The sequence below is a fragment of the Cydia splendana genome, chromosome 27, assembly GCF_910591565.1.
Source record: "Cydia splendana chromosome 27, ilCydSple1.2, whole genome shotgun sequence".
In the NCBI taxonomy this organism is placed as follows: Eukaryota; Metazoa; Arthropoda; class Insecta; order Lepidoptera; family Tortricidae; genus Cydia; species Cydia splendana.
In genome coordinates, this window is record NC_085986.1 from 1,483,979 (window position 1) to 1,490,043 (window position 6,065).

General features: G+C 37.2%; 1 long non-coding RNA gene across 1 annotated transcript; it reads right to left on the minus strand.

The window, feature by feature from the left end:
* Positions 1–1,490: 1,490 nt before the first annotated feature.
* Positions 1,491–3,013, minus strand: LOC134803869 (uncharacterized). Its single transcript, XR_010146043.1, has 2 exons — positions 2,935–3,013; positions 1,491–1,608 (listed from the first exon to the last, which is right to left on the minus strand). It is a non-coding gene; the product is annotated as an uncharacterized LOC134803869 (long non-coding RNA).
* Between the last annotated feature and the right edge of the window lie 3,052 nt (positions 3,014–6,065).

The window sequence follows — 6,065 nt, forward strand, 5'->3', positions numbered from 1 at the left end:
TATGTTGCTTACCCTGTTTTAGTAATACAAAGAAAAATGCCTTATTGTGTTGTATCTATGGAGACAATTGACAATTAGCGTTTCGTTACTGCATTTATCTCGTATCATGTGACTAAATGTGAGTATTATATTCTTTGGACTAAATTATAAAGGCGGAAATATAGATGGTCAAGCAAATTTTGTCATTAGAAAAAGGCGCGAAATTCAAATTTTCTATGAGACGATATCCCTTCGAGCCTACATTTTTCAAATTCTACTGAGAAGATCTGCTTGACCAACTATACATTAACACATCGCGTGTGGGTAGAGGGGGTAGAGTAAGACCAAGACAAGTCTGCAACGATTTAGATAAGCGGTATCCAGACGGGACAATCAAATCGACTGATTTGATCAGAAATGAAATTGGCGTCAATCTCCAATTTAATCACCAATTTTAGATTTATGGTGATATTCTAGCCCTCTAAATTGAAAAAATGCCCCAGAATGAAAATACTGCCGGGCTAGCACATGATTGGCGCGACAGTATCTCGCGGCGAGATAGACTACCCGTCCCTCTTTTGTTAACATAGTTAGTAAAAGACGGGTAGTCTATGTCGCCGCGAGATACTGTCGCGCCAATCATGTGCTAGGCCTACTGGCGTCACAAATTGGTATTCTTGCGTCCGCACCTCATTTTATCGGTAATATCGGTCATTATCGGCGGTTAAATTCGGCGAGCCAAATTGGCGTTTGCGTCAGCACGTCCTGATTCGATCGGGCAATTTAATCACATTGGCGAATAATTGACTAGTCTGGATACGCCTTATAGCAAACACAGTGCAAGTCAAACTTCTATGAAATTATGACGGATAAATAACACTTGCACTGCGTGTGCTATCAAAATCGTTGCAGACTTGACTTGGTCTAACTCTAATGTACACCGTGCACATGGGGTGTCGACACGTCGCGTAGCGACATTAGCGACACGTTTTAATAATGTGTTTCCGTTCCGCCTTAATTCTATATACCCCTACTCATAGAGTCGGACCAAAAAAAAGTCTGCAGTGGATTTGATAGCCCACGTAGGGCAAGTGTCATTTATACGTCATAATTTCATAGAAGTTTGACGTTTAAAATAACACTTTCACTGCGTGGGCTATCAAATCCGCTGCAGACTATTCTTGGTCTGACTCTATCATATTTATTAGGGAGCGTCCATTCATTACGTGAGGGGTTTTTGAGGATTTTTTGACTTCCCTCCCGCCCTGGTGACATGTCTTAAGATTTGTCTCTACGCCCTCCCCCCACTTTTAGCTTGGTCTGACTCTTCTTCTTAGTCGGATACTCTTGTCAGAGCAGTCGTGGTCATTGAGGTCGTTGTCTGACTGTACGCACTGATTGACTAGCACGTTCTTATTTCGGGCATTACTAATCTAATAGGTACTATCGTTTTAACGAATATAGATTTCCGCAAAGTAACACCCGATCCTATAAAACAATAAAACACTGTGTCAATTATAGAATTTATTATAAATTGGGCATGACTCCTCAGCAGTTGGGGCACACGCAGGGCGGGCAGACGGTCGTCGTGCCGTTGGTCGCGTCCGTCACGTAGCGCGGCGTCGTTACCTGTAATACGAGTTCAGCCATAGAGAAATATAGTAAGACAAGAGTGCTCACTCCATACATCAGTTTTGGTGCCATAAAGACTATTATTTTCATAGTCGACATCTTAGCATCGAGTAGCGGAATTATCAGTACTGCTTACCGACCGGAAAGTCTTATGTTGTTGAGCATTAGACTTTCTGGTCGGTGCTACCTCTATTATCAAGTAGCAGTACTGATAATTCCGCTACTCGATGCTAATAGATGTCGACTATGAAAATAATAGTTTTTTTGGTACCAAAACTGACGTATGGACTGAGCAATCTATGTATTTTTTTTCTCTATGGGTCAGCTCAGTCGGTAAAAGGCTCTTACAGCCGTTGCAATAAATCGAAATCGCATGTGATTTGGCTAATGGCCTCTCAAAACGTCACCGATAATCGCATGCGATTTGCAATCGGATATTTGACGGCCTCAGACGGCCTAAGATACATTGATTTAGTAAGATGTGTAATGTCTATGACAATTTCGTGCGGCGAATGTGACAGCTTAACGAGATGGCGCTGGACGACTAAGTGCATTATGCGGTTACTCTGATTGTCAAAAGTTGACAGTTGACAATTCAGTGACTAAAATCTTTTGGCACAGTGCAGCGCCATCTGTTTCGGCTGTCAAACTAGGAGCTATTTCATTTTCTTAGCCTTTACCTCTCTATTACAATCAATAACTCTTTGCTCCTAACCTAGTCGTTAGTGTCCCTGCCTACGAAGCAGGAGGTCCCGGGTTCGAATCACGGCATTAATTTATGTGTTTATCACTAATATTTGTTCCTGAGGCATGGTTGTTATCTATGTATCTAAGTATGTAGTGACCCATGTAACTATGTAGAGTCTGTGCGGAAAGAGAAGAGTCGTGGAATTTATTGGCTCCCATACATTTCACGACTCTCCTCTTTCCGCACAGACTACCTACTTGTATATTAGTCTCCTAGTTAGTAAACATAGTAAAAGCTTTGCGAAGCGGTATCCAGACGGAATGATCAAATCGACCGATTTGGTCAGAAATGAAATTGGCGTCAATCTCCAATTTAATCATCAATTTTAGATTTATGGTGATATTAAAGCCCTCTCAATTGAAAAAATGCCCCAGAACGAAAATACAGGCGTGACAAATTGGTATTCTTGCGTCCGCACCTCATTTTATCGGTAATTATCGGCGGTTGAATACAGCGAGCCAAATTGGCAATTTAATCAGATTGGCGAAAAATTGACTAGTCTGGATACGCCTTTGTTTGGGGGTAGGTCAATCTGCGTAAGCGCACGCGTTACTTTTGATTTTGAACTAACGTACCTTAATGAACTTGAATTTTAAGTTTCCATACTTCTTTAGGTTAGACAGTGGAGCTCGGGTGATGCAAAGGCACTGAAAATTATATTTAAGTATATAAATATCTGCTACCACTAATTTTAAATAGATATATATAAATAGTTTGTCATCAAAAAGCTCTGGAAAGTTAGCAAAATACAAGTCCAAATTATAATAGGGGTGTTTACAAATCACTACGGGCTCAAACGTGTCTTAGCCAAGATGGGACACTCTGACAACACCTATTGTAGAATGTGTGGCGATGAGGACGAGAGAGTAATCAATCAATCAATATATATTTATTTCAGACCAAAATTACAGTCCATATTTATTTGTTAGTGATGATGAGTGAGTCCATATTATGTGTGAATGTCACTCATCAGCATCACGCCATCGCCAGACAGACAGATTTTTAGAACTGAAGGAATTAAAGCGCTGCCCTTTGGTTCCATCATCCGATACATGGAGAATATTATTTAATTATTTATTTTGAAATTTTAACCAGGCAACAAGGCCCATATTACAAATACCTTTCAGACTAATGCATTATGTATTTTATAAACTTAAAACTAAACACTATTTAGGCGATAAAACGGCGTGGCTCCGTTGCATCTGCAATATGATGGAGATGGTCGAAATAGCTCTTGAGTAGGCCAAATATTGCTTCTGAGGGAGATTAGACAAACGATCGCGATGAAGATGGTATTCAGTAAAGTTAAATAGCAGGGAAAAGAAAATACTGTAAATAGTAACTTACCCCTGGCTAAATAAATGAATAAAAATGTATTATTTTTTATATTTACGTTTTTAAATTTATAATAATTTTTAATCATAAAATATATAAAAAATACTTACTATCTGGAAATATAAAAATAGTCGTCATTAATTTTTGTTATTTAATCGATAAACAAAATACAAAAACAGATTTGATACGGTCAATAAAAACACATGCACTGAAAGTGCCTTAAAATATCTGACTAAAATATTCAAAACAATATTTTACAATATAACTGATTAAAATAAAAAACTCACCGTTGGAGGCTAAAACAAAAAGAATTTTAGGGATATTCATCAAAAATGAAACAAAATGCGATTTATTTAAAAATATTATATATGTACTTACAGGTGTCTGTAGGAGAAAAAATATAGTCGTTTTAGTATGTTTGGTTAGGTATAGTTGTAGGTAATTATTCCATGTCAGTGCAATTATGTAGGTACTTACATAATGCTGAAATAGTAATGATAATTTATTTTTGAGTTCGTGACATTGAAATGATTACGCGGGTGCCCCTATACGCCTAACATTAATTGTGATAATATGAATTCGCATAACAGATTTGGCATTTTAAAATAATTGTTCATAACATTGAACGGGCATAATAATTATTAAAAAGCATAACAATTACTGTGCATAATAATGACTCCACATAATTGAAATATGCATAACATTATTAACTAAAACTTTAACTGTCACAAAATGAATTAGCATAATTTTATAAAGCGAGTGTATTAGATGGATTAGGGCAAAACCAACTCGGTTAGGTTAGGTTCAGAAGGTTAGCTTAGGTTTAGGTGTTAGGTTTTTTTCTAACAGCACAGCCGGATAATATATATGTCGGAGCGTGACTCCAGAAGGACGTATTGCAGCGTTACAGTTTCATAGTTTGACGCCTGTATAAAATCGATTAGCAATGTTGAGCTACGTATTACTTGGTTGTAACGAAATTCATAAAGTCGCGTAAAGAGTACTCGTAACGCCCTCTATTAGCGTATTGTTGAACTAAGATGACAGGTAGAAGGCTTTGGAACGTCAAGTAGTGTAACTTGGGTGAAGTTAGGTACGAGTTGGCATTTTTATCGTTATGTTGGTAGACCGGTCGAGCAGGTTTGCCTACTTGACTTAAAGGCGGGAGCGGGGAGCCTCCTCGAGCAGAATTGATCGAGCCGCGCTAGAGATCGGACGTTAGCCAACCTCGTGCCTAATTCGCCACGTTCCTTAAGGCTTATACCTGAAGGATTATTCTGAAAGCTTATAGATTCTAACGTTCTTTAACCATTGAGCTAAGTGTTTTATTCCAAGTGTTATTTTGATTTCTTACGTGTGATTAGAAGCTTACCTTTGTAAAATAAAGAGAAGTGTTGTTTTGAAAAGATGTGTCCCGCCGAGTTTGTTGCCGGTCCCATATTGGGATACCCTTCTCCAATTGAGAAGGAATTAAATCTTCTCGGGTCAGAGGTGTACGGTTGGAGCCGGCCTAGCTTGATTTGAATAAAGAATTGAACGATTTTATGCGATCCTTTTATTTGAGTTTAATGCAAATTCATTCCTATAGTGATTAGTAGGCATTAGTATGGTTAACAAGTCCGAAAGTTTATTTCATGCACTGTTACCATACTGAGTTAGCTGTGAAGTAATACATTGAGATATTACGCCCACCCGCCATCCTGTACAACACCCATGCTGGTCTCCGTCATATATATTAACTATAACTATTATCATATATAACTCCTCGGATCTAATAAATAAAATAAAATAATATAAACAAACAAAATTACATTTGTCTGTACCTCTATAACTGGTAGAACCTATACCTATAAATCGGTAGGATGGAAAGAAACACCCAAAATAAATTTAAATTGGCTGCAATTGCTTCCAAATACCGCTTTTTGGTGACGTAACAATCTGTTTTCTTCCTTTTATATTTATATAATTTAATAATTATGCAAAGTAACGTTATGCTTATTACATTTATCCTAAGTCATCGTTATGACAATTTACGTTATGCGCATTAACATTATGCGTACTCAGTTATGCGGAATTATGTTATGCGATTTAAAATTTATGCGTAATATGGGTATGTTATGCCAATTTGAATTAGGAGTATTACGTTATGCGAATTAATATAGACCCTTATTACACACATAAAAAAATAGTACAGTATAAAACCAATCATTTTATTTACTTACAGTTTTCTGTAATTAATAACATAAAGACTATATATTAGGTACTGTCATTTTATAATAGGAACTAGGAACCGTTCCTCCTTCTGTTTCTGGAACTTATTGAAGGTTTGTAATTAGATATTTTTTTTATTAAAATGTAAAGTGTACTACTT